The sequence below is a fragment of the Lynx canadensis genome, chromosome E1 (genome assembly GCF_007474595.2).
Source record: "Lynx canadensis isolate LIC74 chromosome E1, mLynCan4.pri.v2, whole genome shotgun sequence".
Lineage (NCBI taxonomy): Eukaryota > Metazoa > Chordata > Mammalia > Carnivora > Felidae > Lynx > Lynx canadensis.
Window position 1 is genome coordinate 13,841,923 of NC_044316.2, and position 26,762 is coordinate 13,868,684.

Here is a 26,762-nt window from a genome sequence, read left to right on the forward strand (position 1 = left end):
GGGTGGCTCAGTCGGTTATGTGTCCAACTTTGACTCAGGTCATGATCTCACGGTTCATGGGTTTGAGCCCCACATCGGGCTCTGTGCTGACAGCCCAGAGCCTGGAGCCTGTTTCAGATTCTGTGTCTTCCTCTCTCTCTGCCCCTCCCTGGCTTTGCTGGTACTCCCTCTCTCTCTCTCTAATAAATAAGCATTTAAATAAATAAACAAACAAATAAAGGTTTCCTTCTCTTCTTTGACTTAAGGCATGTAGCCACTTTGAACAGCTGAAGGTTCCAAAGAAACAAATTCTGATTTACTTGGATTTTATTGTATATAGTTTCCAGTGCTTTTTATCGCAAACCAGCTGTTCTGTATGGTACAACTGTGCATGCCTATCAACAGTAAAAGGGAATGTGAAAAAAGACAAACATTTCTTGTTTTAATATGATTTTAGAGATTTGTGGGTCATTTTTTTTCTTGTAAATTTACTTAAATGAAAACAAAAACATCTATTTATATGGTTATTTTACAGACACACAGATAAGAACACTGACAAAACAAAATGGTTCTCAAATATAAATAAATTATTCCTCCTAAAAATGTTTGTTTTACTTTATCAAATTCATTATTTCCAGATTCTCTGGGATTCCATGATGCCAAATAAATATCTTATAAAAATGAAGAATACTGAATTATACTTCTTGCTCTCTAATATAAATATCTTTCAACTTGCATTCTATTACATGATTAAGTAACATCAAAAGAAAATGAATTCAACAAACGGATGCCACTGACCTCTCTGCAAGTTTGTATCAATTTAGACAATGATTCTTTAGATTGAAAAACATCTATGGGAAACAGAACAATAAATGTCACACACATATTTTTGTCAAATTGGACTTATTAAAATAGTTGAAGAAGGAAGTAACCAGGAGTGTACATTAGAACCACTTGAAGAATTTCCTAAAGATAATTATGGTAAAGGGCCTTATCCAGAGATTCTGAGGAGGCATCTAAAGTTTTTAAATGTCTCCAAGTGATTCTGATGCACATCCTCAGTAGAGAACCATACCCTCAACAGTATAAACCACAGCCAGTCCTAGAAGGTCAAAAGCAAAATTATGAATATTTCATCAAGAAATCATCAGTGTCAGAAAATGGCATCTGGGCTCTAAAGTCAAAAATCAAATTACAAGGTCCAGGTACTCAGATTTAATTGATAATTCCAACTGCCACTCAAATTCAAAAAAATATTTACAAGGGGCGCCTGGGTGGTTCAGTCTGTTAAGCATCTAACTCTTGATTTCGGCTCACGTCATGATCTCAGTCTTGAGATGGATTCCTGCATTGGGCTTCACCCTGGGCATGGAACCTGCTTAAGATTCTCTTTCTTCCTCTGCCCCTCCCCTCCACATGCACGCGAGCACACACACATGCACTTTCTTTCTCTCTCAAAAAAAAAAACAAAAACAAACAACATAATATACATATTTACAAGACTCCTCAGATATACCTTGAAGAGATATTAACAGGAAAAAGACATCAGTCCAACATTTTGAAATAAGCAAGCATTTTTCATTACAGTTAAGCTTCTGTTGAAGATTTCTAAAAAATTTTTCAAGAAAATACAGCTGACTTATTCATTATATAACTAGTCTTCCTGGTATGTTCTAATAAAGACACATTCTTTTGCATCTATATTAATTTTATTACCTTTTATTTTTAAACAATTTGTTTTAAGTTTATTGATTTATTTTGAGAGAGACAGAGATGGTATGGGGGCGGGAGGAGGCACAGAGAGTGGGAGAGAATCCCAAGCAGGCTCCCACACTGTCAGCGCAGAGCCAATGCAGTGCTCAAACTCAAGGACTGTGAGACAGATCATGACCTGAGCCAAAACCAGGAGTTGGACACTTAACCAAGTGAGCCACCCAGGCGCCCCACCTTTTATTTTAATCGTATCTTCTCCCCTATTTACCTAGACCAGGGTGTAAGCAAACTTTCTGTAATGAGCCAGAAAGTAGATATTTTAGGTTTTGCTAACCTTAGAGTTTCTGTAGCAAGAAAACAACAATAAACAATATGTAAAAGCCATTTGCAAGGACACAGATGAAGCTGGAGAGTATTATGCTAAGTGAAATAAGTCAAAGAAAGACAAATACTGTACAATTTCACTCATATGTGGAATTTAAGAAACAAATGAGCAAAGGGGGAAAAAGAGAGAGGCAAACCAGAAACAGGTTTGTGGTTAAATAGGTGATTGAGATTAAGGAGTGTACTTGTGATAAGCACAGGGTATGTATTTTTTTTTTTTTTTCAACGTTTATTTATTTTTGGGACAGAGAGAGACAGAGCATGAACGGGGGAGGGGCAGAGAGAGAGGGAGACACAGCATCGGAAACAGGCTCCAGGCTCTGAGCCATCAGCCCAGAGCCCGACGCGGGGCTCGAACTCACGGACCGCGAGATCGTGACCTGGCTGAAGTCGGACGCTTAACCGACTGCGCCACCCAGGCGCCCCCACAGGGTATGTATTTAAGTGTTGAATCACTATACTGTACACCTGAAACTAGTATTACACTGTATGTTAACTGGAATTTTTAAATAAAAATTAAAAAAAAAAGATGATTAAAAAAACCCAATGTGAAAAGAAATAGGTTGTTTCTGTTCCTAAAACTTTACGGACATTGAATTTCATGCAATCTTTTAAAATAAAATTTTACAAAATATTCTTTTGCTTTTTCAACCATTAAAAATTGTAAAAACCATGCTCAGCTCAGCTCACAGGCTGTACAAAAATAAGTAGCAGAGGCAGGATTTGGTTTGCCAGCCATAGTTTGCAAACTCCCTTAGCCAAACAAATTAAGTTAACGGATACAGGCTACTTTTACTAATAGTATCTCTTTCACAGAACTGTCAGACAGATTAAAAGAGTTGATTACATGTAAAGTGCTTACAACACTGATTGGTATACAGTAAGTGTTATATGATTTTATGTATCTATACCTTAATTTCTTTCTATATCTCCCCCACTTTAATACTCCTTCAATGTATTTGTCTATCACACTGAAATGTTTTGTCTAAAATCTGATTGTTATAGGTACACCTGGATGGCTCAGTCAGTTGAACATCCAACTCTTGATTTTGGCTCAGTCAGAATCCCAGAGTTGATTGAGCCTCCTGTCGGGCTCTGCACTGAGCACGGAGCCTGCTTGGGATTCTCTCTCTCTCTCTCTCTCTCTCTCTCTCTCTCTCTATGCCTCCCCCTCCCCCAATACCATCTCTGTCTCTCTCAAAATAAATCTCTCTCTTTCTCTCTCTCCACTTCAACCCCCCACTCTCCCTGGCTTGTGCGTGCTCTCTCCAAAACCTAAAAATAAAAAAATAAACAAGATATAAATTAAAAACAAATAATAAAATTGGATTTATATAAAAAGAAAAATCCTTCATTGCTGAGGTAGAAAAAAGTATCCAATCATGATTCACTAAGAGCACCTGGGTGGCTCAGTCGATTAAGCTTCCAACTTCAGCTCAGTGAGTTCGAGCCCTGCATTGGGCTCTCTGCTCTCAGCACAGAGCCCACTTTGGATCCTCTGTCCGCCCCCCTGTCTCTCTGCCCCTTCCCTGCTCACATTATCTCTCTCTCTCTGTCAAAAATAAATAACATAAAATAATAATAATAATAATAATAATAATGATTCAATAGTTTTTCCTAGAAACTAACATTCTAGCTCTCTTTCCAAAAAATCTAAAGCAAATATCTACCTGCAATTTATCCATAGCAGCAGTCCCATTAACTGCAATCTCAGGCAAAAAACAACCCTTACCTACATACTAAGACCTCAGAGGAGGACATAAAGATTCCTAATTCCCAACACACTAATGCAATTGCATTTAGGAAGGACTTGCCTATGGGGTGCCTGGGTGGCTCAGTCAGTTGAGCATCTGACTCAGTTTTGGCTTAAGTCACGCTCTCACGGTTTGTGAGTTCGAGCCCCATGTCTGGCTCTGTGCTGACAGCACAGAGACTGCTTGGGATTTCTCTCCCTCTCTCTCTCTGACCTTCCCCAGCTTGTTCTCTCTCTCTCTCTCAAAAAATGAATAAAAATTTTTTTAAAAAAGGACTTCCCTGTAAATGCACCATTACATTATAACCAAGGCATGGTTTACAAATTCAGGTTTAGGGTACTTTTTTTCCTTTAGTTAAGTAATCAGTTTAACTAGCTAGCTAAAGAAAGTTAGTGATTCTTACTCTGGCCTGGCCCGGCCCAGACTAATACTAAAATGTGAGTCAAAGAATGTAAGGAAATGCTACCTAGAACACAGGTGAGGTCATTATCTCCAAAAAGGTGTAATGAGGCAGATTCCACATGTCCAAGTCTTCATTATTAAAATGTTTTATTTGGGGTACACACCCTTTACCATGTTTTGCAATTTTCCTCCCCTTCAAGATTCAGCCTGAAAGCAGTATATCACTACCTCTGTGAGGCCCTCCCTGGCTAACCCACCCCCCTTGTCAGAAGGAGGTTTCTTCTTTTTTAAAGTCTCACCGTGCCATCTATGTTATAATCCTAATTACCATTTACTGACATGACATGCTACGCCTCTTTCCTAAAATGTTTAATTCCTACAATACCCAGCAAAAAAACTAATATCCTCGTTCAACAGATAAAGAAGTCATGTATCCAAAGTTAAACAGCTGGATAGTGGCAGGGCCAGGATTCAAGCCAGGTTTGCTTTGGACTCCCACAGCAATGGTTTCAAACAGCAGGAATGTGAACAGAGAGGAGGCCAGGTAGGCAAAATTTTCTTTTTATCTGCTTATATATTGAGTTTCTGCATAAGAGATTTTTGGGGGAAAGTTTCCACTGCTAAGATAAATTTGAGAAATCACTGATGCTACCTTGTGCTGCCTCTCTCACGTTCTTTTTAAGTAACTATATACATGCTGTCTCTAGTACCACACTGACCTCTTTAGGCAAACACTGAACTGATTTCTTTGCCTCTCTAGAACCAGGCATAGGGTCTTAGCACTCAACAAATGTTTGTAAGGAATCAAGCTTTGAAAGCAAAACTTTCCAAATTAATTAACTGTATTTCCACAGTCATAAGCAATTATAAAATAATTTATAATTGCATAGCAATTTATACTTAATGAAATTCTTTCATATATTTTCTTTTTTTTTAAAGTTTATTTTGAGAAACAGAGTACCTGAGCAGGGAAGGGGCTGAGAGAGAAGGTGGGGGAGAGAGAGAATCCCAAGCAGGCTCCGTGTAGTGCACTGTCACAGCACAGAGCCCAATGTGGGGCTCAAACTCACGAAACATGAGATGCATGACCTGAGCCAAAGTCAACACTTAACTGACCGAGCCACACAGGCACCCCCATATATAATATAATATCTTCTTAAAAAGAGAAACCAAGCTGAAGTTCTTAAAATGTTTTCCAAAATGGCATTTATTCAATAGTCAAGGCTTTATTTTAACAGAATATCAATTATTCAACAACGATCAAACAGTATTGGCAAAAGCCATTAACCATGTTTTAACTGCCATACCAAAATACTATTAGGGTTAAACCATATTAAATCGCCAATAATGGCAATTACACAGGTTCAACCTAGTACTTATTAAGGGTATTTAAAGAGCATTAGCAGGGCGCCTGGGTGACTCAGTCAGTTAAGCATCCAACTTTTGATTTCGGCTCAGGTTGTGATCTCATGGTTCGTGGGCTTGAGCCCCAAGTCCGGGTCTGTGCTCACAGCACGGAGCCTGCTTGGGGTTCTTACTCTCCCTCTCTCTCTGCCCATCCCTTGCTCACGCTCTCTCTCTAAATAAACAAACAAACAAACAAACAAACATTAAAAAAAAGAACATTAGCAAAGTTACAGTAGCTAGCATAAATAGCAGAACTTGAGGAATTTATTTACAGTTTTAACCAAAAACTTAAGCAGAGTAACTCCCTCTTCTGTGATTTCATAGTTATGCATACACATAGTTAACAATTCTCACACTACACTGTAATCATCTGCCTTGATGTTTCCTCAACAATACTCCTCCAAAGCTCCAACCTTGACATATTCCTCATTGTTATCTCTATCAAATATCATGGTAATTGACACACAATTGGTATCTAATAGATGTTTCTAAATGACTTCTACAGGTATCATAGTAAAACAGATTAAAATCTACTATGTTCAGGGAAGTAAAGGTGCACTGTATCACTTTACTCTCATCCTTCTTTTTTAAAATTCCAAACAATTTAAATTCTGAAATATGGGCAAAAGTCAAAGTCCAGCTCCCTGGGGCTGGTTTCCATATAATTTTTTCCTTTTTAAATTTTTTTTTTTCAACGTTTATTTATTTTTTGGGACAGAGAGAGACAGAGCATGAACGGGGGAGGGGCAGAGAGAGAGGGAGACACAGAATCGGAAACAGGCTCCAGGCTCTGAGCCATCAGCCCAGAGCCTGACGCGGGGCTCGAACTCACAGACCGCGAGATCGTGACCTGGCTGAAGTCGGACGCTTAACCGACTGCACCACCCAGGCGCCCCAATTTTTTCCTTTTTAAAGGCTGAACACTGATTAATATTTATCAGATAAAGTACATCAATTTTAAAATCCTATAGAAAATCAATTGGCTGTCTCAACTTTATACTAAAACTTTAAAAATTAAAGACCTTTTTACATTCTAACATGCATATTTTCTGGTTTCTGCTTACAAATGCTAATCAGGGAACAATTAAGCAAGCACAGCTACAACAGTTTTTAAGTTAAAACTAAGTCACACACACACAAAATCCATTGCTGTAACACAAGAAAACAGTTTTCTAATACTTCCAGTCATACAAATAACAGAAGACTCACTGTGCTATGTGCCTTTTTTTTTTTTTTAGCATAAGATCTGGTGAATCCTAATGCAGATAGCCCGAAGGAATTATGACAATGCAGAAAACACTGCAATTTTTCAAAAAATGTCTGTTTATTTTTGAGAGAGAGCACAAGCAGAGGAGGACAGAGAGAGGGAGACACAGAATCTGAAGTAGGCTCCAGGCTCTGAGCTGTCAGCACAGAGCCTGATGTGGGGCTCAAACCATGAACTGTGAGATCATGACCTGAGCCGAAGTCGAACACTTAATCAACTGAGCCACCTAGGTGCCCCGAAAACACTGCAATTCTTAAGCAAAGGAACAATGTTCTAAAATTGGTATTTCACGGTGATTGTTTTGGAGATAATACATAAGACATATTAAAGCAAGGGAAAGCTGAAAGTAGAAGATGACAGAGGCCTGGACTGGGATGGAAGCAATGGGAATTTTTTTTTTTTTTTAATGTTTGTTTATTTTGAAAGAGAGAGAGAGAGGCAGATAGAGAGGGACAGAGAGAGAATCCCGAGCAGGCTCTGTACTGTCAGCGAGGAGCCCAACTCAGGGCTAGATACCAGGAACCATGAAATCATGACCTAAACCTAAATCAAGAGTTGGACACTGAACCGACTGAGCCACCAATGGGAATTATTTTTTTTAAAAAAGAGCTTTATGGTCAAACTGCAATTAAGCAAAAGTGGAATTTTTTTTTTTTTTGGACACGGTCCATTATTTGCTCTTGGTCTTGAAGAGGACCTTCTCTGGTCCTAAAAGCAGATCCCCTGTTTACATCCAAGGACAACTGCCCAGGTGTTATGACAACACACTGGAAAACCTGCAGTGTCTCTCAACTGATTTCCAGTTTACTATTATCCACAGCAATGTTTATCTCTGCTGAAACGGATACATGAGAACTATATTCTTGGGTATCAATTATTCAATTTGTTTACCGAGGATCTACCAAGTACCCAGTATTCAAACCCAACAATACATATCTGTGTCCCATGTAGCTCACCACATAGGAGTTACATGTGACATAAAAGCAATGTTAAGAAATAGTTCCTGCCCATAAGAAACCTATATAAATGGAATATAATTAGAAGACGTGAGCTATACATATCCTTTAACCCATTCATTAACCATTATGTTAGGCTCAGTGCTATGAGGTTTTAAGATGACAGATGAAAGAAATGCAATCCATCCTTAAATGAATGTACAATCTATTAAAAATAAAGTGAGAAGGAGGGGACAGGAAAGAAGGTGATAAAGAGAATATAACATGAGCTAAAGACTAAGTTAGCTTTATAAACTGAAAGACTAAAAAAATGGAAGTGACTGGAAATTTTTTGAGGCAGGGTTTGGAAGAAGGAAAAATAATGTTAAATAAAATAGGACAATAAAATATCCAAAGGCAAAATTATTTTAAGCAGTTGGAAAATACAGTATTGCTGAAAGCTGAGGCTAAAGATGGCAAACTGAGAAATACAAAGGGCACTCATCAGAAAATAGGTTTTGACCCTGAATTCAAAAGATTCAGTAGTGAAGGTAACAAGATACAGAACTGCAGTTCTACTACAGCTGAAGGAAAAAAATCTTTTTAAGGGGCAAAGCCATATAGTATATTTCTTGAGGGTAGAGACCATATCTATTACAAACATAAATAAAAATACCTCCTTACATTTAATCTATGCAAAAACTATCATGAGTCCTGATCCATTAGAATGGTCTTCTGCTGGGGCACTTGGGTGGCTCAGTTGGTTAAGCGTCTGACTTTGGCTCAGGTCATGATCTCGCACTTGGTGGTTCCCATGTTGGGCTCTGTGCCAACAGCTCCAAGCCTTGAGCCTACTTCAGATTCTGTGTCTCCCTCACTCTCTCCCCCTCCCCCAATCACACTCTGTTGTCTCTCTCTCAAAAAAATAAAATAGGGGCGCCTGGGTGGCTCAGTCGGTTGAGCATCCAACTTTGGCTCAGGTCATGATCTTGCCATTTGTGAGTTCGAGCCCCACGTCGGGTCTGTGCTGACAGCTCAGAGCCTGGAGCCTGCTTCGGATTCTGTGTCCCCCCCTCTCTGCCCCTCCCCGACTCACGCTCTGTCTCTCTCTCCTTCAAAAATAAAAAAAATTACAAAAAAAATTAAAAAAAAATAAAAATAAAAATAAAATAAAATAAAAGTAAAAAATGGTCTGCTGAGTCAATTTCCAGCAGCATAAAATAGGGTTGTGTACTGTCCCCTTTTTTCTTTAAGTCTACTTCTTAATGATTTTACCATTTGGAGATACTCTGGAAGAATACTGCTTTGTGTACCTTCAAACAAGAGAGTTGTGTAGCAGATTTAAAATTTCTAAGAAAAACCTTAAGCTTCAAGCATTCATGCAAATTCTATCTGGGTAAAACTTAGTTTTCACAAAAACATTTAAATCCTACATATATAGGGGTGTCTGGATGGCTCAGTTGGTTAAGCATCCAACTCTTAGTTTCGGCTCAAGTCATGATCTCATGGTTCGTGGGATCCAGCCCTATGTCAGACTCCTCACTGACAGCATGCAGCCTGCTTGGTATTCTTTCTCCCTCTCTCTGTGCCCCTCCCCCACTCGTGCGCACACGCTCTCGCTCTCTCTCAAAATAAATAAATAAACTTAAAAAAAGATAAAATAAATCTTACATTATAAATGGTCTGTATTTGATGTATGCAACATCTGCACTTTAGGTACATGCCAAGGATTTACAATCTCAATATGTATCAAAACCTGGGTTAAGAGAAATTATATCCATTGGTCAGACACCAAAGGACAATCTACACACTTTTTCAGACTGACTCTCACATGATGGGGTTGGTCTTTCCATATTATTATTAAATACTAAACATCCATCTACCTTAGAGATGTTGATGAGGGTAATGAAAACAGTACATGATCCTCATTATGAAGACCCTTATGAGAAATTCTAATCTGATAGTGCCAAGTGGTTATCCTTTTGAATTAACTAGCTTACTTTTACTGTAAGAACATTGTGAAAATAACCTTAACAGGTTTTTTTTTCTCCTGCTAGCTCACAGAAAGCTAAGACTTAAATTTGTGCTCTGCCTGTAGCAAGAACATTGTAATATACCTTTTTGCCCTAGATTCTGATTACATTTTATCCTTACCCTTTATTTTTGTTTCTTCTTTCTCTTTACTTTTAATAATCTGTGGTATTTTGCAGTTTGTGCATCTTTATCAACTGCCTTAAAGGATTACAAATCAAATACAGAGACTAGGTAAAAGTGCAAATCAGCTAAAAATAAGACAACAGTTTATGGGTTTTTAATATAAGTTTAATTAAAAATAAAATGACTGAGGGGCACCTGGGTGGCTCACTTGGTTGTACATCCGACTCTTGATTTTAGCTCAGGTCATGATTCCAGGGTTGTGGGAACAAGCCCTGCATTGGGCTTTGCACTGAGCATGGTGCCTACTTGGGATTCTCTCTGTCCCACTCTGCTACTCCCCCATGCTCACACTCTCTAAAAAAGAAATAATAATAATTTAAAAAAATAATAGAAGACTGAGCAGACAAAACATGTTTGTGATCCAAACCCTGGATCTAGGGTGCCTGGCTGGCTTGGTTGGTGGAGCTTGTGACTCAATCTTAGGGTTGTGAGTTCAAGCCCTGTGTTGGGTGTAGAGATTACTTAAAAAAAAAAAAAAAAAAAAAATCCTAAAAAAAGAAAACTCTGGACCATCCACTTGTAGCCTCTGGATAAGGTACTTAATAAATATACTTGGTAAAACGTAGGATCGTTGAGGACATTAAACCAGTTTTCAACCCCTCTGTTTAAAACCTTTCTAGAACAAGGGTATATATAACACAGGTTAAAAAAACAAACAAAACAGGTATATATCTTGCATTTATTTGCACAGAACTTCATGATTTATAAACTGTCTTCATATCTTTTTGATCTTCACCTGCACCGTGCAGCAGTTCTCACAGCTACTTACACAAAAATGCAGAGATCACAAGCACATGTCTACAGAGAACAATGCAGGTGATATAAATGATAGCAAGATTATAATCTTTCCAGACAAGACTCATTTTGTTTGCATATAAATCATATTACAATATATTCACTTTCCAGAGATATATGCTCTATTCTACTTTTCTTGACTATTGCAGTCGTCCCACTATACTTTTTTCCATTTTTAAAAATATTTATTTTGTAAGCACACACGTGCGGGGAACGTGCAGAGAGACAGAGAGACAGAATCCCAAGAAGGGATTCAACACAGGGCTCAATCTCACAAACCATGAGATCATGACCTGAGCCAAAATCAAGAGTTGATCACTTAACTGACTGAGCCATTCAGGTGCCCCATTTTTTCCCATGTTTTATAGAAACACCAACAGAGAAGTATTTCTTCACCATAAAAAACAGTGCAAGGGCAATAATAAACAGTAGTAAGTGGTGGGAACTTGTTTCACTGGCGAGCTTATGCCCGCCCATCTAAAGGAGGGCAGTTTGATGCAGCTTAGGCCAAATGTTGTCACGGGAAAATGTGGGCCTCACAGTTGCAAGAGCTTTTAATTTTTCAGGATAATCCAAAAATAGAGACTTTATGCAAAATAGCTAATTTTTAAATGTTAACTTAAAATAATTTTTTTAACAATGCAAGGCAAAGAGAAATGCATTTACAGATTTCATTCTGCCTAAAGGCAGCCAACCAATGTGCAAATCCCCAGCTCAGTACTGATTTGATATGGTTTTTGAACAGTTGAAGAGACTGAAGAAAGTAGAACATGATTTAGGAATTTATGCTTAAAAAAAAAAAAAAAACAATGCCAACAATACAATCTGTTCTATTTATTCAATTAAAAGCATAAAAATTATGGAACAACAAATATTTATTTAACCTTAGGATAAATTCTGTAACACAAAACCAAATAAAAAGCTATTTTATCATGTTATCCACAGACACTTTCATGTTTACTGAAGCACTATCTGTAATAGCAAAAATTTAGAAACAACCTAAATGCCTATTTCTGTAGTATAAAGAAACTACAGTATAAGCGTATATAATAAATTATACAACAAAATAAGTTAGATCTACATATACTAATAACACATCTAGAAAACATTTTGTTAGGTTAAAAACATCGAGTTGTACAATAATATTTACATTTACGTATAACATTCATGTAAATTTTAAGCATCATTATATATAGTTTATGGATACATATATGTGTAGTAAAAGTATAAAGACAGATCAAAGGATATATACAAACTTTAAGACAACTTTACCACTGTGAAGAGCAAGGGAGGGGAAAGAGATTAGAAAGAGGTATAAAAGGGACATCAACTGTGACTATCATAATGCATTCTTTTTTCTTTTAAGTTTGTTTTTCAGAGAGAGAGAGAGAGAGAGAGAAAACGCAAGTGGACGAGGGGCAGAGAGAGAGGGGGTAAGAACGAGAATCCCAAGCAGGCTCCACGCTGTCAGTGTGGAGCCCGATGCAGGGCTCAAACCCACCAACTGTGAGAAGTACTAAGCAGAACCTGAGCTGAAGTCAGACGTTTAACCAACTGAGCCACCCAGGTGCCCCAATAATGCTTTATTTCTTAAACTACAACAAATATGAGAAAAACATTAACATCTGTCAATTCTGGTAGTAGTTTGTGTGGATTTTTTTTTTTTTTTACATTACTACAGGTACTTTTCCTGCATGTTTGATATACTGCATAATTAAACTGGAAATATGTGAAAGAAAAAACAAAAAGCACTTTTCTGACTATATATCGCATGATAGGCCCTCTGATTATGTAAATGATATGAAAGCACTGAAGGAATAAATCCTACACTTTTGAGGTCCCACTGTGCAGTATTTTGGAGTCAAATAGTGGAGGTTCAAATATCAACTTGGCCACTTATAAACTATGTGACCTTGGGCAAATTTTCAAATTTCCTAAGCCTATTTGATCATTTATAAAAGAAGCTCTACTACCCACATCAAAGAGTTGTGGCAAAGCGTAATGAGATAATCAGTGTTAAGGACTTGTCTACCATTTCAGCTACCTCAACAGAGCTCAGGAATAGTGAAGATAGAGATAATTTCACCTTGAAGACGACAATATGATGCAGTACCTTTTGCACTTTTACATACATAAGCAAAGTAAAAGAGACACTGCTTTCCTAGTGTCCAAGACAAGAATAAATCAGTTTTGCCATCACAAGATGGCAGAAAGTAAAGGTGGACTGCCCTATTACTATTATTAACTCATCTAAATCATCTTCATCATCACCATAATAACAATGACCAACATTTACTGTCTAGTGAGTACTAGGCACCGTTCTAGGCTTTTTAAATGCATTAGCTCATTTGATACATCAGATAAACTTTGACGTAAGCTAGAACAAGAGAAAAAGTAACACATGCCATAAGATGATGAACTCAAAGGAAAACAAAATTTCTTTCAGGTGAAAAAAGTTAGGGAAAGTTGCCTGGAAAAGGAGAATCTGGTATATGCACACTTTCAAAAGATTGACAGGCAGAGGATACAGAGAGGAAAAGAGAAAAGGAGTGGTAAAGAGTGAAAACACCTTAAGCAACGGAAGTATCTTCATAAGGCTGAATCACAGGATACATGGCAGGCAATAAGAAAAAGGATGAGACGATGAGCCAGAACACAAGAAAAGTCCTTTAGCACCTACTTGGGATTAAGCTGATATCTATTAAATACCATGTGTCCAGCAATGTGTGCTTTGCATTTTCATGTTTTTGATCACTAAAGACAGTAAAAAGCTGGGTTTGGGCCAAGTATTTCCGAACTATGGTTCAGGAAAATTAATCTGGCTGCTTTAACATCCCACATAATTCCTCCTCTTATTCTCTATGGCTAGCAACACCCAGTTTCTCAATTTTACCCAGACACCCAAGCTACAAATCTGAGATGTCTTCTGATACTTCCCTCTCCCCATCACACTACTCACTCACAATTCTTCCTCCTAAACCTTTCTACCGTCAGTAACCTTCACTGTCATGATCTTATTTCAAGCACTAATCATTCTTTCCTGAGAAAGCCTCCCAAGTGACCTTCAAACTCCAACCTATATCCCTCACTCCACCCACATAAACTATCTAAAATACACATCTTATCATAATGCTCATTTTTGCTTGGAACTGTTTGTTGACTTCCAAGTTGCCTACAATGTATGTATATAGAATACAATTTTACACAGTCTATCAATCTGACTCATGTACCTTTCCAGCCTCATATCTATACATACCCTACAAACCCCCTCTGCCAAACTACTTTCCAGGATACACATAATCGTTTTTCATGCTTTTGTACCTGTGTATGTTGCTGCTCCCTCTACCTAAAATGTTCCATGTCCACTCCAATTATTCATTCAAGAGTCAGTTTAAATATCATTTTTCTCAACTCTCTTTAGTGGGGAGATTTGATGGGCCTGCAACACCCTAAGGGACAGATACTCTATAATCCAGGACCCAGATTTAAAATACTACATAAAGAGGTAAAAAAAAAAAACTACATAAGGATACTAAATTTCCTATAATTTAATTATTTCACTAATAATCTAGAGAAAATTCAAATCCAAAAGTTCTAATTTCAATCAAGTTCCACCCCCACCCACTTTATATAAAACTGGCCAAAAAAAAGCCATTCTTAAAATCTGACAAATCCTTACATTTGAAACTAATACTGTAGGTTAACTATACTGGAATTAAAATTAATAATAATAAAAAATAAAATACCCCCTTCCCCAAACCTAACAAATCTAGAAATAGGGAGGCAAACTAAGATTTACCCAAGAAATGAATGTGATTAAATATTCTGGCTATCAAAGTTTATTTATCAAAAAAAGCTTATTTATCACGTGAATAAACAATGAAAAAATTGGATGTAACAGAACTGACAAATTTTAATGGTATTTTTAATGTTTATTTATTTATTTTTAGGAGAGAGAGAGCGAGCGCGCGCAGGAGAGGGGCAGAGGGAAAGAATCCCAAGCAGACTCTGCACTGTCAGCCCAGGGCCTGATGCAGGGCTCAAATTTATAAATCATGAGATCATGACCTGAACTGAAATCAAGAGTTGGACGTTTTAAACTGACTGAACCATCCAGGGACCTCAAATTTTGATCTTTTTTTTTTTTTTAACTTTTTTTTTCAACGTTTATTTATTTTTGAGACAGAGAGAGACAGAGCATGAACGGGCGAGGGGCAGAGAGAGAGGGAGACACAGAATCGGAAACAGGCTCCAGGCTCTGAGCCATCAGCCCAGAGCCTGACGCGGGGCTCGAACTCACGGACCGCGAGATCGTGACCTGGCTGAAGTCGGATGCTTAACCGACTGCGCCACCCAGGCGCCCCTTGATCTTTTTTTTAAAGTCTATGTATTTGAGAGAGAAAGCGTGAGTGGGGGAGGGGCAGAGAGAGAAAGAATCCCAAACAGGCTCTGCACTGTGAGCACGAAGCCCGAAGCCCAGCGCAGAGCTTGAACTCTCGAATTGTGAGATCATGACCTGAGCTGAAGTCAGATGCTTAACTGAGCCATCCAAGCATCCCCCAAATTGTAATGTTTTCAAAGATTGAACAGTACTTCAAATTTTTAAAGTATTACACCATGCTTTATAATCACAAATCTCAACATAAAGAGAACACAGAAAATATATAATAATATTATTATTCAAGATTTCTGGCTCTTTGGACTTGACCTAAGTAAAGTAAGTTTTCTGCCTAACAGTATATCCTTTAAGAAAAATTTATCTCTATTGACTAAGAAGAAAACAAAAGCCTATTAATTTAGAGAAATTAAAAAGTATGACCATTCTCATTTTTTTTTAAAGTTTATTTGTTTTGAGAGAGAGTGAGCAGGGGAGGGGCAGGGAGAGAGGGAGACAGAATCTGAAGTAAGCTTCACACTGCCAGTGCAGAGCCCGATGCGGGGCTCGAACCCACAAATGGTGAGATCATGACCTGAGCTGAAATCAAGAGTTGGATGCTTAAATGACTGAGCCACTCAGGCACCCCATTAGTTCTCATTTTTATGGAAGCTTACAACATACCCCCAAAGCTTCAAATACCACTAGTACAGAGAATAGCTAAGATTCAAGGTACTTTAAAAAGTATCCCTTGGGGCGCCTGGGTGGCTCAGTCGGTTAAGCGGCCGACTTCAGCTCAGGTCATGATCTCGCGGTCAGTGAGTTCAAGCCCCGCGTCGGGCTCTGTGCTGACAGCTCAGAGCCTGGAGCCTGTTTCAGATTCTGTGTCTCCCTCTCTCTGACCCTCCCCCGTTCATGCTCTGTCTCTCTCTGTCTCAAAAATACATAAACGTTAAAAAAAAATTTTTTTTTAAAAAGGTATAAAAAAAAAAGTATCCCTTTAGAAATGTTAGAAATAATACTTTATAGGGGCGCCTGGGTGGCTCGGTTGGTTAAGCGTCCGACTTCGGCTCAGGTCATGATCTCACGGTCCGTGGGTTCGAGCCCCGCGTCGGGCTCTGTGCTGACCGCTCAGAGCCTGGAGCCTGTTTCCGATTCTGTGTCTCCCTCTCTCTCTGCCCCTCCTCTGTTCATGCTCTGTCTCTCTGTGTCTCAAAAATAAATAAACGTTTAAAAAAAAAAAATTTAGAAGAAATAATACTTTATATGGCAGTCAACCTTAACTCTTTTATTTCTTCCTCTATAACCAATTACCTTGATCTGTCAAATTTACCTCCTCAATATCTGTTGAATTATCCTGTCTATCCTTACCACTACTACCATAGTTCACACCATCACCTCTCACTTGGACTAATTTCAACAGGTCTACCTAAATCCAGTCTTGGCCTGTTAACATCTATCTTCTATAGAGCTCTCAAAGCCATCTATTTAAAGTACAATCTGACCGGGGCGCCTAGGTGGCGCAGTCGGTTAAGCGTCCGACTTCAGCCAGGTCACGATCTCACGGTCCGTGAGTTCGAGCCCCGCGTCGGGCTCTGGGCTGATGGCTCAGAGCCTGGAGCCTGTTTCCGATTCTGTGTCTCCCTCTCTTTCTGCCCCTCGCCCGTTCATGCTCTCTCTCTGTCCCAAAAATAAAAATAAAAAAGAAATTTTAAAGTACGATCTGACCATATCACTTCTCTACTTAAAAACAAACCTTCATAGGCTCCCTATTTTTTATTTACATAGCACTCACTATATGCTAGTCACTGCTTTAAGTTATTTTACAAGTGTTCATCTACTTCTCACAACTACCTATGAGAATTTAAATAACTAGCTTTTATTTAGTGTGCATGTGTGTGTACACACACACGTGTAAAATATAAATAACACAGCTATGTAAGCAGCAGAACTGAAAGTTGAACCCAGCATCTGGGCTCCATAATCAGGCCTCTTAATCACTGAACTATGCTGCCTCCCTACTTCCTACAGTCTACATGCTTTAAAACAGTTTATAAGGCCTTCGATTAGTAGCTGGTCCCTGCCCAAGTCTCATTTCTAATCAAGCCCCACTTTGCTCACACACTGAGCATCATGAAATGTAGGTCTTCCTTCTCCCCACATTGTGACCTTTATGATTCTACTTCTGCTGTCCCCTGTCTGGAGCACCTTCTAGTACCTCAGCATGGTTCCTACAACAGAGTACACTGAATACATTCCGATTAAATTTTTTAATGCCTCATAACGTTGTAAGCAATAAAAAACAAAAATTCTCTATTATTAATTACACTGATAAACATAAGAAACACAAAAACACCAAAGGTTTTAGAACTCAAGTCTCCAGTACACCTAACGGTTATCCAGTTAAAACACACACAAGCAACCATAACAAAAAAACCTTCCTCAACCTAGATCCTCTCTCAACTCTTCCTTGTTCCTTCTTGACATTCTCTCAATAGCCCAAATCAAAACAAAATACTTCAATTCTTCACTTCCCTCATCTTCCTCACTTCCCATTATCTAACTGGTTACTAATATTAAACAGACTGAATCTCTCTCAAATCTACTCTTTCAATCTGCACTGCCACTTAAACTGTCTCCTCACAGGTCTGTCTGCCTCCATCCACTCCATAGTTGCATTTTACACATTGCTGACAGCAGCTTTTCTTAAAGAAAGGCACTTAGGGGTGCCTGGGTGGCTCAGTTGGTTAAGGGGCCAACTTTGGCTCAGGTCATGATCTCGTGGTCCATGAGTTCGAGCCCCCTGTCAGGCTCTGTGCTGACAGCTCAGAGCCTGGAGCCTGCTTCGGATTCTGTGTCTCCCCCTCTCTCTCTGCTCCTCTCCTGCTCGCACTCTGTCTCTCTCCCTCAAAAATAAACATAAAAAAAAATTTTTTTTTAAAGAAAGGCACTTACCATAACAAAATCCTCCACTGGCAGTTCAAGAGCAGAAACAGTGGTTCTCAATCAACTAGGAAGCTTATTGAAAATCCAAATTAAAAAGAAAAATAAAAAAGAAAATGCTGATACCCCAGGTGCTCCCCATGGAATTTTTATTGCTTAAGTCTACGATGGAGCCTGGAAATTTCCATTTTTAATAGATAAAAACCTACATCTGATGAAGACGGTCCATGTAACACCCTACTTTATAGGCCAGATCAATGTCATCAGGCCAGATCAACTCCTCTATACTAACCCATCACTCCAGCCATACTTAACTACTTGGGACCTTTCCTCAGCAACCAAGGTATACTCATGAGACTGGGCACAAATCACTTCCTCTGCCTGGAACCCCAAACAATGTGACAAGGTTTCTTCAAAAATGTTCAACATCTTTGTGAAGACTTCCTTGAAAATTCTGGACTCTCATCGCACCAAGTACATATTTTGATTATAGCACTATTGTGCTACATTTGCATATTAAATATATATTTATATACTTTAAGATCTTTGAGGGCAGGGACTGACAATCATATTTGTATCCTCAGCACTTGGGATACAATATAGATAAATGTTTGCTGGACAGAAAAATTGATAAACATTTAGAAGAAAAAGATATGTAATGGTGCTGGATACTTTTTAAATAGAAACCCAAGGACACCTGAGTGGCTCAGTTGGTTAAGTGTCTGTCTGACTTCAGCTCAAGTCATGATCTCGCGGTTTGTAAGTTCAGAGCCTGGAGCCTGCTTTGAATTCTGTCTCCCTCTTTCTCTCTGCCCCTCCCCCAATTGCACTGTCTCTCTCTGTCTCTCAATAAATAGACATTAAAAAAAAAAAAAGGAAACCAGGCAAAATTTAGGATTATTTAATATTTAAAATCCTAAACAAAATTTTTCTGATAGTCAAAGATGTAAATTTTTTAATAAATGGAGGAGATGAAGAATTCCAATTAACATATGTAAACACTGCTCACCCTCTACATGGAACTTGACTAGCTTCCAAAGGATAAAGTAAGAAAAAGAAAAAAACAGTAAGTTTAGGGTAGAGAAAATGGGCACACACTACATTAACCAAATGATGAAGGTTAACACCACCAGTGATGTTTAGTGAGTATCATGTAGCCTTTGACATGATGTGATGAGAAGTGCCATTTACCTCCGTGGTATTTCTTCCAAAAACCTATAGCCCCAGTCTAATGAAAAAACACCAGACAAACCCAGCTTGGGAGACATTTTACTGGATACCTGACCAGAACTACTCAAGACTGTCAAGATAGTACTGGAGGGGCGCCTGGGTGGCGCAGTCGGTTAAGCGTCCGACTTCAGCCAGGTCACGATCTCACGGTCCGTGAGTTCGAGCCCCGCGTCAGGCTCTGGGCTGATGGCTCAGAGCCTGGAGCCTGTTTCCAATTCTGTGTCTCCCTCTCTCTCTGCCCCTCCCCCGTTCATGCTCTGTCTCTCTCTGTCCCAAAAATAAATAAACGTTGAAAAAAAAAAAAAAAAAGATAGTACTGGAAAACAAGGAACCACTGAGAAACTGTCACAGACCAGAAGAGACTGGAGTGACATAATCAAATGCAATTTGGTACCCTGGGTTGGATCTGGAACAGAAAGAGTACATTAATGGAAAAACTAGTCAAATCCACATAAAGTCTGGACTGTAGCCAATAGTAATTACCAAGATTGACAAATGTACCTCAAAAACGTAAGGTATTAACAATGGGGAAAACCGGGCTCAGGGATGTATGAACTCTCTGCACTATCTTTACAACTTGTCTGTAGATCTAAAATTATTCCAAAATAAAAACTTTGTTTAAAAAAAAAATAGGAAAAATGTGGGATTATTTAAATTAATAATATTTAACAGTACAAACAAAAATATTGATTGTTAAAATAGATGTAAACCATATTTCAGTTTAAATAAAATGCTCATTTGCAATATGCTTTTTACATTTAAAAAAAAGTATTCCACTTAGCATTGATTTACATAGCACTCTTTACCTATTATGAAACTTTGAAGCCATTACAGGATTCAGATACACATAATAGATACCAAAGAAGGGGAAAAAAAACCCAATACTAATTCTTAAGAAATACACTTACAACTATAAAAGCTACTATATTAATATATTAATGACTGTTTACTTGATTAAACTGTATGTTATATTCTCTTTCTTAAAAAAAGGTCTCCAACAATAAAAATAGTTATGAAGGGTTAAAGGCCATTCATCATTCAACAGTAGCCATTATTTTGTGAGTTAGATACTGTCAATATTATCCATTTATAGAAAAGGAAATCGAAGCTTCTACTCAAAGCACATAGCTGGCAAATTGTGGAGTTAGGACTACTAAAATATTCATATATGGTTTAGTCAACACCTTAATTTATTTTCTGTGATAATACTAAATGTATAGAACTTTCCCCACCCTTAAAAAATAAAAATTAACCAAAAAAGGTAAATAATCAATAACACCGATTCATCTTCACCTTCCCTTCTTTTGCAGTCAGCATAATTTTTCTTAAAGTTTTTATTTTATTTACTCATTTAAGTAATCTCTATACCCAATGTGGGGCTCAAACTCACGAGCCCAAGATCAAGAGTCACACACACTCTTCCAACTGAGCCAACCAGGTGTCCTGCAGTCAGCATATTTTTGATAAAATAAAAACAAATACAGAAAGATGAATAGACAAAATATATGCCTTATGCATACAGAGCAATAAAATCATAAAACATATCCTTCTATCTTTGCCAGAGACTAAAAGTGGATTAAACAATATGCAAAATCTTAATAAACACGAAATTTTCGTATGGTTTTAAAAATTAAAGTCTTTGGAAATTTCCCAGATTCTTACTTAATTTTATGACTATCAAAAGACAGTCTCTCAGAAAATGTTATTAACAGCCTTAGTTAACTGTCAATAACTCTTGTCAACACATAAGAGCTCAAAGATAATCAAAATGCAAAGAACAAGTAACTACAAGATGCAAATGTAAGGTACCCAGGTGGGTTAATTCACTAAGTTGAGAATTTTGTGGCCCTGATACAAGTATGTCAGGAACATGTCTCTGTTCCGTGGGACACATGAAATTTCTGTAAAGGAAGGATAAACACCTCTCCCACCTTCACTTCAATTCCTGAAAGATCGCTGGAAGTTAGCTATTACAAAGAACTACAACACAGCACATTTCCTTTCACATACTCCTGCATTCAATCTATTGCAACAAGAATTTATTTACTTATTAATACTACTTATATATTTACTTAAATATTTAATATTAAATATTATTTAATTAACATTTGCTTATTAATACTACCTGCATGTATGCACCAAGTATTTATTTACTTATTAATACTACTGTAAAGCTGTAGTAGACAATTTCTGGGAGTCCCTACTCAAATGCCTAAAGCCTTATGCAAGCAAAATAGTTAACAAGACTGAAAGTTAATAAATGCAAATTTATATGATGCAGACAATAAATGCTACGGATTTTCACCATTTTCAAAAAGAAAGAAATTCACAAACACATAAGAAGGGTCCGTTTTGTCAAAGGAATAAGGAATGTTTCTTTGATCACGCAAAGCAATAAATACCCAAGTGGTTCAGTGCTTATATTTACTTCATTCTAGCTGCTAACCCAACATGTGACCTTAGGGAAAGACATTCTCTAAATTTTAGTTCTCTCATCCATAAAAATACCAATCTGCCCAAAAGTAGCTGACAGAACAAATGAAAATAAGTACTACATTCAATATATTTACAAAGTTCGAGGGAAATGTTTATGGCAATGTTAAATGACAGTAACTTTAGAGGTTACCTTTCCAGAAGTATCCTTAATGAATACACACATCAATGCTAACTAGGTATGTTTCAACCAAAAACCACCATCTTTTAAAGAGAAAGCAATAAATCTAAATAATAAGCACTTATGATGCCCGCATCCAATGAGTATAAAGCATTTCACAAATATCAATTAACTCTAACTGCCATGGCAAAGTTAAAAATTATACACATAGCATTTATACACATAAAACACAGTTCTATTTAATAGCTACCCGAAAGTGTCATGCCAAACCAGCAACAAAGCTAAAGTAATCCAAAAAGCCTTCACTGCAGTTAACTATTAGGTTTATATTATATTATCTTTCTTCATGAAGTACAGATTTCTCAAAACACTTGGCCTTCAGCAACTAGGATTCACTTTACAGCTTAATATCTTCAGCGTAGGTTTTCCTTTATCTTTTCAGAACTCACTGCATACCATTAGTTTTATTTTAAATAGAGCAACATTTTAGGTAAAAACAAAACAATTACAGTCCGATTGTAGAAGACTTAAGAACAGTGGCAAAGAATTTCCATTTCAATTTAACTATTTCTCTTTTTCCAACATATATGATACGAAAACAGGTTACCTGTCATGATATATTCAAAACAGAGACTTAAAAGCAAATTAAAAAATCTCTCTTAGGACCACAGCAGACATGGCTAGCTCAGTTCAAAACCAACTGGGCCTTAAGTCTCTTTGGCAAAAGAGTGTGTGACTCACTGCCGCAGAATTCAATGGAAAGAATTGGAAAATTCATTCTGATTGCCCTAAGGTTTCGCCCAGAGTTTTTTAAAGATACATCCATACTAATGTTGTCAACTTCCATATAGTTTCTATCACTTGTTTAAGATGACAAGATGTGAATAAGGGGAGCCACATGTAAACAAAAAGTAAGGTCCTATTTTTTTCTGGGTACCTACAATATGAGCCATAAGGCGTATATGCATGTTATCTATGTATGTGTATTATTGAGTACATAGGAGGGAAACATTTACATTGAAAAAAAAATACAATGAAACATGGATGTTCTAGCTATAAAATGAAAAACTGTGATACTGATTTTTCCCTTCCAGAAACATCTCCAAATTTCTTATGTAGTAAAGTTATCTCATCTGGAAAATAGACACCAAATAATTCTACAAAAAAAAGAAAAAGAAAAAGAAAAAAGAAATCTATCCCAATCTCATAAAAGTTTTATAAATACAGGATTATGAAGAATTTTAAAAATTGATCTCTAAATTAAGCTAAAGATCCTATCACATGTATCAGAAACATTCATATATTCACAGATACATATTTGGAGCTACAGCTCTCTTATTTAAGTTAAATTATTTTACGCTCTTGAGTAACTGTCTACTGAAAAATCACCACTCTTAGTGCACTTTTATACCTTAAAATACTAGGATGGGAATATGTCACATAACATAGTGAATTACCATCCTTAACCTTACCCATCCTTCACCATATGAACCCTTCTACCTTCTAAACACATTAAAAATAACAAAAGTGTAAAAATATATCATACACTGACAAACAGTCTTAAGGCTCATCAAAATCATATTTACCACATGAATGTGACATTCTTTGAAGATGTCTATTCACATGAATGCCCAATGCAAGATGTTAAAGTGACCTACCCTCTCTTATGGTAGTACCTTACAAAAGGTCCCTTTCAAGGGACAACACAAGAAGAAAGCCTTTATAAATAGGCTTTAACACAAATTATCTTATCCCTTTTTACTCAGTGATGTTATTTGAAAAATCATAGATTTAATGTTTCAGTGCAAACTAAAGTAAAAGAAGACATATACAGTATTCTCATTTAGATTTTTGCCATATTTTCTACCACTATTTCTCGCCAAATATTTCTGGCATTCATTAACTTACACTTACTTTACTAAAAGAATAAAAAACATTAACATGGGTTGTATGTGTGTATGTATACACACAAATACAGAGAGACAATAAGTGTCTGCTTAAGAGTAGGGGCATTGCTTTTTACCCCAATCGTTCAACACTCACCTTGCAAAAATGGTCGAAACTAAAAACAACAGATTTTAAGATTTACCACAGAGAAATGCCTTTGTTGTAGCACCAATTAGTATCAAATAACCTTACAAAACATAAGCAAGAGAAAAATGCTATGAAAGGGCAATCTAGCATTTCACAGCTTCTGCTCTCTTACTCCACCCAGTCTCCTCAGCTCAATGGCTGTTCACAGCATCCACAAATATTAGCCCATTTTTAAAAGGGGAGGGAGTGGGTACCAAAACAGGGCAATCTTTCTCAAAATTAATATACACAGAAATATTTTGTGAGAAATTGTGTTCCTTCCTTTGATTTATAAAAAATAACAGGTTCAGATTTGTTTTCAGAGATCCTCCCCTTCTGAACAGTTCAAACAATGATCATTTATAATAGAACAAGAATAAATCACCCTAAATAGATTACACTTCTGCTTTAATAAAAACTGCAATTTGCAATTGCCAGTTATTTTGCAAAATTGTGTCCTGAAAGATACCCATGAGAGATTAAAAGCTAGCTAATATCTTGGAACCAAATCAGAATTTTTTAAGTAAAAGCTTTTTATACAGTCAATATTATATCACTGCCGACATAACCCAGGCAGGAAATTTTCTTGAATAAGAGGCTGAACCCTGCAGCAATCAAGCCCTGCTGCAGAAAAGAGGAAAAAAAAAAAAAAAAAAAAAGATAAAAAGAAAGAAGAAAAAAATTTTAAGTAAATACTACTGAGGCAAAAGGGGATGGATGACATTACTGGTATTAAAGGCCCAAGCTATGTCTCCTCCGCCCTAGACTCAAAATGAAATTCACACAAAACAACCCACCTACCAACAAAAATAGAATTTCCAAAAATGGCCCAAATTTGTTTACCCTTTAAAACGTTATGAATGTCGAGGGCTACGTGTTAAAGTAGAGGTCAGAACAACAGTAATATCTTTATTCTCTCCCGATTGCCTCTTAAGGAAAGGGGGGGGGGGGACCTTGGCATGACATCGCCCATTGAGAATGAAACCACAAATCTGGTTCTTCTCTTCAAAAGTACAAATTCTTAACCAAAGGATTGATGTAATCTGGACTCAAACCCCAACCCCAAAAGAAAATCTCCTGCCCTCCTCCCAGGGAGTTTCTTGCTAAGTCACTGAAGAAAAGCAGAAAAACAAATAAAGCCAAGGCACCCTGCTCTCTCTTATCTAAGACACTGAAAACCTCTTTCTCTTCTCTAATGTTTAGAGAGAGAGTTAAAATCTGCCCACCACCTCAAAGACATTCTCTATTTTCTCAGCTGGGAGACTAAAGAAGACACTGCGTTTCCTAAAGGAGTGGGGAGATAGATGAAGGGGAATGGCTGAGGGCCTCGAAGCTGTGTTACAACGTCAAAAGGCAACTCCCGTTTCAGGAGCCAGTGGCAGAAAAGAAAATCCTGCCTGATTTGGTGGGTGGATGCTGCGGATGGTTCGGTGGGTCGGCCGCTCCTCTTTAGTGGATGTAAAGGCTGGACCACCGCACAGAGGGACCAGAGAAGGGCTGGGCCAGCCTCCTTAGGTCAATCCCATCCTAAGGACAGGTGGGGGACGGAACGCCTGAAGGCCTATGGGTGCCGAGGCCGCGCGGGGCTGAGCCCGGTCCCCAAGCCGCCAACCACGGGTGGGGTGGGGACTGCGGTGCTCGCCTTCCGCGGCCAGGGAGAGGAGGGCCGAACCCTTTCCCCAAGATCAGAGAGCGACCTGCTCTCCACGCCCTTCCTACCCAAGAATACTTTTCTTGCTAAGTCACTGAGGGAGGAGGGCGATCTCCTCCCGGGGAGGGCTGCGGGTGGAGTCGGGGCAGCCCCGGCACCCCCCGAACCCGGGCCGGGGAGGAGGGGAGCGAGGACAGCGCCCTCCCCGGCCTGTCCCCCCTCCTCCCGTGTCTCTCACTCAACGGCCGTCGCGGCCGCCATTTTGAGAGCGAGGAGAGGAGAAGAAGAAGGAGGAGGCGGCGGCAGGGGGAGGGGAGAATGGGAGGGAGGGGACCGGCGCAGCCACCTCGTCAGGCCGCCCGGCCCGGCCCGCAGCAGCCCGAGCGCGGAGGAGAAGACAGAGGGGAGAGCGCAGACCTTCGCCGCCTTACCGGAGCGCTGCACCGCCGCCTCCGCAGGGCCTCTTCCGTCCTTCACTCCCATCCACCGGCGGGGGAGGGGGAGAGGGAGAGGGAAGGGAGGAAGGAGGGAGGGAGGGAAGGAGGGAGGGGGAGGATGGCGCGCTGGGCCCGGTCCCGGGGAGGGGGAGGGGAGGGGAGCGGGCGGGCTCCTCAGCCGTTCCGGGGCTCGAGCCCAAGCCTGGCGCTCGCGGTTCCTCTCGCTCGCGCCCGAGCGCTCCTCCTTCTCTTTCTCGCTTCTTGAGCCCCGGGATCGCTGCTCGTTCGCTCGCTCACTCGCTATCTCAGCCGCCGGACTCCGCCGCCGCCCCGCCGCTCCAGCTCCGTCTGTCACAGGAGCTGCCCCAACGCCCTGACGTCACCGCGCCGCCGCCGCCGCCGCCGCCGCCGCCCCAGACCCGCCGGGATGAGGGAGGGAGGGGGGCCGGGAGAGGAGAGGAGCTGCGGCGCATGCGCAGGCCTGGGCCGGGCCCTGAGCCGCGCTGCCTTCCGCTTAGCGGGCGCGCTGGCTCTGCGGTTTGGCGGTACCGAGTGGCGGGAGGGCTAGCTTGCTCCCCTTCTCGCG

The 26,762-nt window shown here is 39.1% G+C and overlaps 1 protein-coding gene across 2 annotated transcripts in view; it reads right to left on the reverse strand.

Annotated features, from left to right (window-relative positions):
- PAFAH1B1 (platelet activating factor acetylhydrolase 1b regulatory subunit 1) overlaps positions 1-26,540 on the reverse strand; it is a 77,472-nt gene extending 50,932 nt beyond the window's left edge. For both annotated transcript variants that reach the window (XM_030297079.1, XM_030297080.1), the window contains exon 1: positions 26,171-26,540. The gene's annotated coding sequence lies outside the window, so the exon portion shown is untranslated. The remainder of the gene's footprint in view (positions 1-26,170) is intronic.
- Positions 26,541-26,762: the final 222 nt, after the last annotated feature.